This window comes from Athene cunicularia (genome assembly GCF_003259725.1).
Source record: "Athene cunicularia isolate RWA chromosome 2 unlocalized genomic scaffold, athCun1 chr2_part1, whole genome shotgun sequence".
NCBI lineage: Eukaryota > Metazoa > Chordata > Aves > Strigiformes > Strigidae > Athene > Athene cunicularia.
This window is the reverse complement of record NW_020799095.1, coordinates 21,108,107-21,118,516: the sequence shown is the minus strand read 5'-3', so window position 1 is coordinate 21,118,516 and position 10,410 is coordinate 21,108,107. Positions and strand designations below refer to the sequence as shown.

The following is a 10,410-nucleotide window of genomic DNA, read 5'->3' as shown; positions in this document are numbered from 1 at the left end:
ATGTTACTGACCCACCTCTCACCAGTCCCCTTTCACTGCTGTGCTAGACTGTAATGTGCAGAAATATATTCTTCTTCAGGGGTAAACAAAAAACCAGAAATCACCAGCTCAGTGTTAAACAGGTCTGATAAAGCACTGTGAAAAAACCACAAGTATTGGAAAATAAAAATGCAGAGGTGTCTACAGCATTTGGTTAGTGCAGAGCATGTGCCTTTGACACAGGAATATCAAATAAAACAAACACATTTTAAAAGAAGAACTGTCTTAGCATCTTCTGCAATTAAGGCTCTACCCAGTATTTGGAGTAAACCCTGTACTTTTGAGGGATCTTCTGTGTTGTTCTGTCAGACCTGTGACTTTCCTGTCCTTTGGCTCAGAGAGGGAGATGACACTCAAGGCAGACATCAAGATACCTGGAAATATTGCATGAATTCTGACAGCAGAGAGTTATGGGGATGAAGTGGTGGAGTCTCAGCCCCAATACAGGTAGTCCACTCCTGGTCATCTCGGAGAAAATCTTCTTAGCACCAATAGCCAGAAGTGAGACTGGAAACAAACACTGGCCTGCTGTTAACAAGGGGAGGACCATAAAGCCCACCTGACTCTTGCTGGCTTGCTTTTATTGTAATATCACTTGTAAGAGCTGATTGCACACATAACATCTATTATCACTCCTGCCAGCAATCCCACTGAACGGCTGCAAAGAAGTACCGCAGTTCACTCATAGGAGTTCTGTGCTCCAGATCTGTCTGTTCCTAATACGACTGATTGTTTGCTCTACCTAAATTACATGAAGAAATATTTCCTGGGGAAAAGCAGCCTTCAAGAGCACATTATTTTGAGTACCTCACATTCATTTAAGGCCGGATCCTTTAAAAGATAGGTTCGTATTTAAAATGGTTTGCCACTGCTGAAGCAGCCTTGTTTTCCAGCAGCATCCCAGTTACTGCTTTGTCAGGTGCTGTGTCTCTCCCAGCAGCATAAACAAAGCAAGCAGCAGCAAGTATACTGTGAGCTGCCATGACTTGGGCTGCTCTAGGGAAACTGTGCCATCAAGTTTCAATACACTTCTAGAAGAAAAGGCACTCCTGTAGTGACAGGCTGGCAGCCTCCAGAGCTGACATCTCGCTCATACACAGAAGGTGAAAATAAAACACAAGATGGTGTCAAAAACACTTTCCAGCTCATAGTGGGAAGTAAACTAATTATTTTTAACTTGAAAATCCACCATCATTTAAAATTCTCTGCAGTATTAAGTTTAGATTTACCTTTACATTTGCTTGGAATTCAGTGGGCTTTCTGTAAAGCACAGTCACCGCAAATTTTTCTCTCATTTTGAGATTCTTCACTCATTCATTTTCTTAAAAGAAAGAAAATAGAATGGCATAAAACCTGCTGTGTCCTTCCTTCATCCCTTACTGTTTGCTTCTCTCACTCTCTTGCACAAGGGTTCTTGACCCATGTGAAAGTACAGAATTAAATGAAAACTATTAGCACACTGGCAGAACACTCTTCTCCTTGACTGTGTAAACTGTATAGAAAAAAGCAACTGCATAGAAAAAAATGAACAAACCAAAGTTAAAGTTAATACTTTGTCGATTCATATCAAACCATTTTTGACTGATGGCTGTCTCAACTAGGACCAACTAGAAACATCAAAAACCACAGCTTCAAAAGGGCAAACCCTCAGCTGGGAATCCAGGCTGGCAAGACAGACAACAGAAAGAGGCAAGTCTTGGGACTCCAAATAGAAATTTGTTGAAAGATAGGTCATGTCCTATCACCTTTATCTTTCTTTTAGGGAAACTATACCAAGCAAATTCAATTGACAGATAATTCCTGTGTGTTTAAGGGATTAATTATTTATTGCCCATACCGGTATCTGACTGTCAGCTTGTGTAATGTCCCTAACGCAGATGTTTGGGCACTGACAATAGAAAGCACTGACAGTAGACTCTATGAGCAGCTAACCTGTAGAATAAAATATGAAGCTCAGTTTAAATGTATAAGCCTATATATTGCTTAGCTTGCATAAAGTTAGAAATGCACTCCACACTAAGACAAACAGGGTGGTTTTCACAGTGATGCATCTGCTCCTGTACTGGACCTGAACATATAACTCAAGAGCAAAGCAGTAAATTCAGAATAAGCATGAGACTGGGGTTTTGCTGTCAAACTTAACTCTGAATATCACCTGACACTCCAAGTAACAAACAAGGTTTGTTTCTTCTATTTTATAGTTATTAGTCATCTGTTCCACTGTGTCATTTGCTTGCAAGAAGACTACTGGAGAATAAAGAGCTGTGCTCACTGATGCACATACTCCTGAGCACTCTTGCTGCTTTACATTTTTATGCAAAGGCCTGATACTCTTTCAGTGCTTTCAAGAGAAAAGACCAAATGATGAAACTGCTTCCCATCTTGTCCCCAGCTTGTGCACAGATGATGACGGTGATGCAGCAGAATTGGCTGGCAGCAGCAGGTTGTTTTCCTAACTACAGGAAAGAGTCATAGCTTTTTCTATATGCTCCTCATGCACGCTCAAAAGTACTGCTTTCACATTATTATCAGCTTATGGCTGTAGGTCTTCTCTTTGCAAGAAAAGAAGCTAGGCTATTCTAATAATGAGATATTTTAAAGAAAGATGAATTACTAGAGGCACATAGCATTATTACTGCACTGACTGCTTCAAAATGTATGCCAGGTGTCTAAATCAGTTCCGACACTGGTTTAAGATTTTAATATTAGGAAAGAATAAATTTACCTTCTGAATTTTGAGCCATTTACTGCTCATGTTTTCAAGGCTTTGCTCACAACTAAGCTGTCCATTTCTGAAAGATTCTCACATCATCACAGGGTCACAGCAGCTAACTTTACCATGGATAAGCCATGCTGATGGAACAGGGTAAGTGTACTGACTGTGTGTTACAGAAACCACAGAAAGAAACAACAGATACACCAAAATTTGGCATTCTGTCTTTCTCTTCTTCCTGTGACTTTCTTTCACCTGGGGGTTTGCTGGCATGGACCAAATGTCTCTATTCTTTCACAGGTGATCTATCCTACTTTAGCAGGAAGTCACAGGAAAATACTAGCTCATGAAGTTGCAGAGAAAAAGGACTGCTCTGGCTCCTGAACTAATGATGTAGGAGTGACAATGGAACTGTGTTTAACCTAGATAAAAGGCGGCTAGGGGCAGATCTGACTGAAGTCTTCTGCTCTCTAAAAGGAGTTAAGAGTGAAGACAGAGACAAACTCTTCTCAGAGGGACACAGCAAAAGAACAAGGCAATGGCCAAAAGTTGCAACAAGATTAATTCTGATAACAGAAAAGTTTTCACAGTGAGAGTGCTCAAGCACTGGAACAAGTTGCCTGACAAATTGTGGCCCTCCATCCTCAGATATGTTCAAAACTTGACTGAAAGTCTCCCTGAGCATACTGCTTTGGCTCAGGAGTTATCCCTAATTTGAGCAGAAGGCTGAATCAGATGACCTCCTGGGGTCCCTCCCAACCTGTGTTCTCCAAGGTTCTGTGACAGGCACAACACAGCTTGTCACACAGCTCACATGCACAGTGACACAGTCAACAGACAGACCTGGTGACAAGCATTTAGCTAAGCCGCTTACTTCAGAACCCTGGTGCTTGAACTTCCCATGTGATGCCCAGCTTTTTTCCACACCCTTCTGCTCCCACAATACAGGGTCTTGCTCAGACCGTCCTCTACTGTTGGGATTCAGGAGGACTTTCTGCGAGAGAATGGCCATGTGAGCAATCCTGCGTGAGAACAAGGCTGATAAGAGCCTCAGCCGAGCAAGAATGCGATAAGGACGTAACCCTGAATGAGGGAGGAGAAACGACGAGACAAACAACCCCCAGAAGGGGCTGGGATGGAAGAGGAGGTTCCACAAGGCGGGAAGCCTGGCAAGGCTGATGGGGCACATCTTATCCAGTCATGAGAAGGTTTAAAGCACGGGCTAAGTTAACTGTCCAATCTTGAGGACTTGCACTGCATGTTATTCACGTGTGCGGGAGAACATTATAAAAGGGCTTTCTTAGTTGTAATAAACGGGCATTGCTTGATCACATTGGTCGTGTGTGTGCTCAGCTCTCCTGCACTCTACTGTTCTTCTACATACTTGTAAACACTTTGTATTTCTGCTTCTTAACATATGATGCCTGATTATGTCAGGATTTCTTGGAACTTTCCCAGGGAATCACCTGGTAGGGTGTTCAGCGGATGGTATCCTTTTTCCCTTCAAACCAAAACCAAGTGGTGATGGCTTCCACCTGAACTTGATAAAGAGGAAATCTTTGGGATGCAATGGTAATGAGAACCTGTAGCAGACATAAAAACCAATAAAAACTGCAGTTAATCTGAAACTATCTACTCTCTCACTGCTTATACTCCACTGTCCTGTTAATCACTGAGTTACTGCCTTAATTTGTATTTACTGTTGAAGACCTGAAGAAAGAGATGTGACAGTAGATCAGGTGCCAGCACACTGGACTGATACAGTTCCCATGACAGCAGTGTATGATAAACACTGTCTCTGAGAGGCTACCTTCCCAGCAGTTACCCACCTCTCCACACAGACACACAAATGACTTATACTTAACAGCACAATTAAGTTTGGATCTGGCTGCAGAAAGCATGAGACCACTTTGTTGCCTGCATCCCCAATTCTGCCGTTTTCTCTTCCAGAATTAACTAAACCCAGCCCAATTACAGGACATCCTCAAATCCTGGTCTTTAACAGAAGGATTGGGCTTTGTGTCAAGCTTTACATGTGCTACTATTCAAAATATCATTATACAGCTATTTTCAGCCTCCAGATGTTTCTTTAATACATTAGATGCAACAAATTTTCCTTATCCTAATCCTCTATGAGCTTAATTCAAATGGATTTTAAATGTGCCAGAAGGCAATTCTTACAACTAAGATGATAAGATCTTCAGAAAATCCCAAGAACTAGCTTCTGAACCTACAGAATGAACATTTGCCTCTTTTACTATTCTTATAAGGCTGACCTCTGAAATACACTTTTCCTTTAAAGCCAGTGTCCTAGCATTATTTTGATTCTTTGTTGATTCTTTTTTCATCTCACCTGTCTATAAATATTAGAGGGGCAAACTTCACCAAGTCTATCTTTTGTCTGGCAAGCGCTATTCATGGGACATTCAAAAGACACAGGCATAAACTGAATTAACAAGCAGACACGCTATTGTTACACTCCAATGTTATTTTCACCCACTGCGTGGTAGATCCGGTAGGAATTATAAAGAACAGCTTAAAAAGCGAGGCTGGACATCCAGCCACTCCATTCAGAACAATGGCTTCATGTTTGCCTGTAGCTGCTTTTGCTTGAAAAGAGCTTCTCTTCTAGGTATTTTTCTAACAGTGATTTAACTTTCCAGGCTTAATCCAAGAACTTTATGCCATTTTGAGTTTGGTCAGAAAGTTTCTCAAATAATACATTCGGCATCTGTCTTTCCAAGAGCAAAGATGAAGGAACTGTTATTTTATCATTCATCATGTGTAACCACTTGTTAGATTTATCAAACTGAATATTTGCTATCTCTTTGTGCTTTTGGAGGAGTTAATTTCTGACCTAGTTGCTGGTTGTTCTAGCCACTGTTCTTAAATGGCCTATTTTCCTGTCCTAATTTTCCTTTCTCAATCTACAATGCTCCACTTCACTAAAAAATAAATAAATAAAAATGCTGGGTTTGTTCATTTTTTTTCTCCCCCACAGAGAAGAACCTCTGATCCAAACAACACAGGCAAGTTTATTCTGTATGCCAGAATCATCTCTCCCTTGTGTCTGCCTCGTAACGGTCATCAACATGAAACACCACCACAACACTTTGTGTGTCTACCCATAAGCCAGCAAAGAGCCATGCAACAGCTCTGCCTACCCCTGCTATTCCTCACTGCCTGATGCCAGAAAGGGCTTCTTTAAGTTTGCTAATGGCACAAGCACAATAGCACTGCTGGGGAACTGCTTTTGTTCCAGGAAGTGGAGGGAATTCAGATCTGCACGCAAACACTGTGGCACAGCCAATTCATTACTAAATGAGTCAGTAAATAACTGGAGTATGTCCATAGGTCATTTGCACTGAATTTAGCTCTTTAAAAAATCTGCACTGTTATTGCAGATAACATTTTCAGTGTATGATTTATCAACTCCATATATTCTACCTGTTGCGTTACTGATAACAAAAGTGAATAATTGACATGACTGAATAATTGAGGCAGTTCAGGTGACCAAGATGACTCAGGTTTCCCTTTTCAGTGACACAAGAAATGGCTGGACACTGGAACCTCTGTTTTCCATGGAGAGACACAGTTGATGATAAAGAGCATTCTACTTCACAGACTTTGTTGACCATAACACAGATCTCACAGCCACTGTCAAAGTTCAGATACACTTACGGTCCAAGCACAGAAACATGCTTTAATGGTCAACTGCCAAGGTAGGGTAAGCCCCTTACCTACTCCAAGTTAAGCCAGCTGAAATCCTGTCCCTTTGTGCATATTCACTATGCACCTCAATGCTAACATTTTAAAAATATGAACTGTATACAATAAATACTTTGACAACAATTTAGACAGACAGTAGATGCTTGGCTTGTTTTCTAGGGCTTATGCAGCAAGCTTTAAAAACAATCCTATGGGACCTTTTGCATATATAAAAGGAAAACGGGAAATTCCCCAGATGCTGCATCACTATAGTGCCTTAGAGGAAGCAAAAAGACTGATGCTAGACTTTAAAAGAACAACAATAAACCAGACAGAAATACCAAGACAAACGTAGCCAGGGAAGAAAGTCGTGCAAGGTGCATTCCATGTTAAGTTTAAAATCCTAGTGGAATTAGCAATGGTTTTAACACAGCTGATTGTCTTGCAGTGGGGTTTAATACAGTTTAGACTCATTATATTTCCTACTATCACAATTATTTTGCTTGTACATTTAAGAACAGTAAGTAAAATTTGTCTACTTTAATCAGAGATTGCAAGTGGCATTCCTACTCCTGGAAATACCTGACTTTTTTTTTAACCCTGTTCTTCCCCTCCTCAATTGATGTGCATGAGAGACTTTAGACAAATAAGGGAAGAAAAATGACTTTACAAGACAAAGAGTTGAAATGAACTACTCAAAGTGCTGTCAACAGCTCATTGTAAACCTGGGAAAAATAAAGTGATAAAAATCAATTTCTGCAAACAATGTTTCACTTAAAATGTTTTAGACACTCTACAATAGTAGAAAGAAAAAAGGTCACTCTGTCTTAATTTTAAGACAATAGTATACACTTTAAGAGAGCTTTGTATATACTTGTGCCTTCAGATTTCAAATTTGTGCTGCAGAAGTGACAAAGACCTTTAGAATTCAGGCACATAATAAATAACTTAAACCAGGAACAACAACGTGGAATCTCAACCTACAGAAATAGAAGAGACTTGTCTACAAGCTAAGTTTGCATTCAGAGTGTTTCAGCAGAACACCCCATGCAGGAAACCTCCTGAAAACGACCCAGGTGATGTAAGCTTTACAGGGAAATGAAGAGTACACTACCCAAACTGCTCTGTTTGAAGCTCTTATGACTAGTAAGAAGCATGCCGGCATCCAGCCCGGTAACTGAGTTTTCACTGCCCCCTCCCCTTGCAGGAGGAGCATTTCCCTGCATACTCTTGTACCATCTCTAAGTGCAGGTCAGCAGCATTACAAGTGCCCAGTGTAGTCTCCCCCCACTGCAGTTTCCCATGAAAGAACGACTAACTCATGCTGTTCATAACTCCTCCTGTTGCCAGCAGTGCCATTGAAAGGCACCAAAGAAGGGCAGGAGAACAAAGACTGTGCAAGGAAGCGGAGAATAAGCATCAGAAAAAAAGTGAGGGGAGGGAAGAAAAGGAAAAGGCGTATTCTGCTCTTAGTTATGTCTGGCAGCTCTGGATTCATGTAACAGATGGGAGTGCAGAATTTGTCACCTACAGAGACAAAGAGTGAGGAGACAAATACTTAGGAGCCTCACTTGGACCAGCTATTTAAACAGCCTTAAAAAAAAAAAAAAATATCAGATAAACACTATCTATGCTTTTCCTACAGAGAAGGAAAGATTTCCCTCCAACTGCAAGAGAGCCTTTTTATAACAAACCATTTGTAATTATCCATTTAAAAGAATTAAGCCAATTTGCTTCTATCCAGAATACAAGCTAAATTCTGCAGCCTGATGTGGAATAGGAACACAGATGTAGTCCTGACCACTACCAGAAATTACAGCAGTCAGCACAGACGAATGCTGTAACAGCAGAAGTATTATTCTAAATCCAAACCATATTTTTCCAAGTTTGTACAAGTAACTTGTGAACAAAACTGAAGGCAGGGGGATGAGATAGACCCCAGCTACATTCAGTTGTCATGGCTCTATTTACTTAATTAGAACCTGTCATTATTTATACAAGCTGAACTGTGCCCCAGAGTTTTCAGGCAGAGGTGGGTACAAGCCAAGTTGCATTAGACAGGGTTAGATGCCTACCTGAACCTGAAGAAGTAAAACTGTAATAGGTACTTCCCACCCACAAAGGGGTATAGAAGCTGGGTCCCATAATAATAAACACCATCATTAATTAAGAAAGTGGAGGTACACCTTTTAATAATTAATAGTGAAAGAGATCTTCTAAGATGAAGGGCACTAGATGAGAATATTGAATAATTCAGCACTATAACCAAAGGAACAACGGCACAGTAACTTTAGATGTGAGCATTTGCAACAAAATCTAACAAAAACATCTGATATGCTGATGGCTTCTTGTGTTCAGGAAAGGGCATACATTCAAGATACTCTTTCCCATCAAGTGGGCATCAAACAGTTTCTGAAACCAGTCTTTACAACAAAATTAAAAGCAGATGGTAAAATTGCATTGCAGCAAGCGACTGGGCTTATGCTCTGACAGAGCCCAGAAGATCAGAAGCGTGGCCCGGTAAAGGTAAATCTCCAGTCAGTAAATCTGCATTTCCAATAGGCCAAATTAGCCACAATATAAAGTCAGTTTAATTAGCAAGGGGAAAAAATACAACAGATTTTTCACTCATGCTGTCACTTCACAAAGCTCCAGCAGCAAAGATTGTCTGTGTCTGTCAAATTTAGAGACAAACAAACAGAAAGCTTCAGCAGCTGTTGAGCATTCAGATTTAATTTGTGGTCACAAGTACTGAAGAATTTTAATTTGTTGCCTGGCTAGCAGCTGAGAGGTAGATATACATCAGTGAAAAAGCAACAAGTCTTTGTTATTGCATAAGAAAAAATGTGTATTATATTTAATTGCAGAAGGCTGGCAAAATATCAAAGAGCATGGAAAAAAAGATCTGAGTGACAGACCAGGAAAGACAAAGCCTGCTGCTGTTCAGCCTTTCTGTCTCACTGCTGGCAAGGATTATTAGCCTGCTTCAGCTTCCCTTAGCAGATGGAGGCCAGCCAAATTTCATAAAACAAAATGGTTTTGGAATTTCCTTCTTAAATTGTTTTGATGACAAGTTCCTATTAAGAATTGTTGTGAATTCATCAGAAAGTAGATGCAGCTTCCTCTGCTTACTATGAACTGACCCATCACTTCTCTGGCACCAAACGCTGAAGAAGTAGAATTACTGGACTACATACCCTCACAGACATCCCAAGGGGGGGAACATTTGTCTCTTTGTGAAGCCCAGCAAAAGAAAGTATCCTGGACACTAATCCTGCAACTCTTATACACACAGAAGGCATTGAAGACAGGTATTTGATTGGTTTTATTTACTATAAAACATCATATAGCGGAGTCCAGCCCGTGGTGACCAGAGACAAGATTCCAGAAGGTGCTAGTGAAGTGAGACACCGTTCAAGCCAATTAAAAACAGCAGCAAAAACTTGGAACTGACTAGTAGAAAGTTATCAATAGATATTGAGGATTTTGACTACCTGTGAGTAAAAATATTTAACTCCCAAACTAAGGAAACGTACGGATGTGAAAAGGTAACAAGAAGCATGATGGAAACATGACTTATTTTTTTTAAAATTTGGGAAGAGGAACAAATATGCAGATGAACAGCTGGTGAAACAGTAGTCCAAATACATTAATGCCCTGGAGGAGTAAATCCCTGGATGTTTCCTTTCGATTACCCAGGGTCATCGATTACACATCTGTACCATCACGGGAGCGGCAGGGAGGAACCTCTCACGCCCTAAACAACAAAATGGCCGAGGAGATGCCAAGCCGCCTCCGGCCCCCCTCAGGTAAGGCCCCAGCGCGTTTCCCTCTCCCCAGCTCCTGCCGCTGGTGGGACACAGCCAGGGACCAGGTGCTGCCAGGGCCGGAGCGCCGGGACCGAGCAGCTCCCAGCGTTCCGTCCCGGGGTCGACGAGGCCCCAGCGGCG

At 41.2% G+C, this 10,410-nt stretch overlaps 1 protein-coding gene across 1 annotated transcript in view; it reads left to right on the top strand.

Moving 5' to 3' along the window:
• The first annotated feature begins 10,250 nt into the window (after positions 1–10,250).
• TSPAN13 (tetraspanin 13) overlaps positions 10,251–10,410 on the top strand; it is an 18,346-nt gene continuing 18,186 nt past the window's right edge. The window contains exon 1 of the mRNA XM_026842757.1: positions 10,251–10,269. The gene's annotated coding sequence lies outside the window, so the exon portion shown is untranslated. The remainder of the gene's footprint in view (positions 10,270–10,410) is intronic.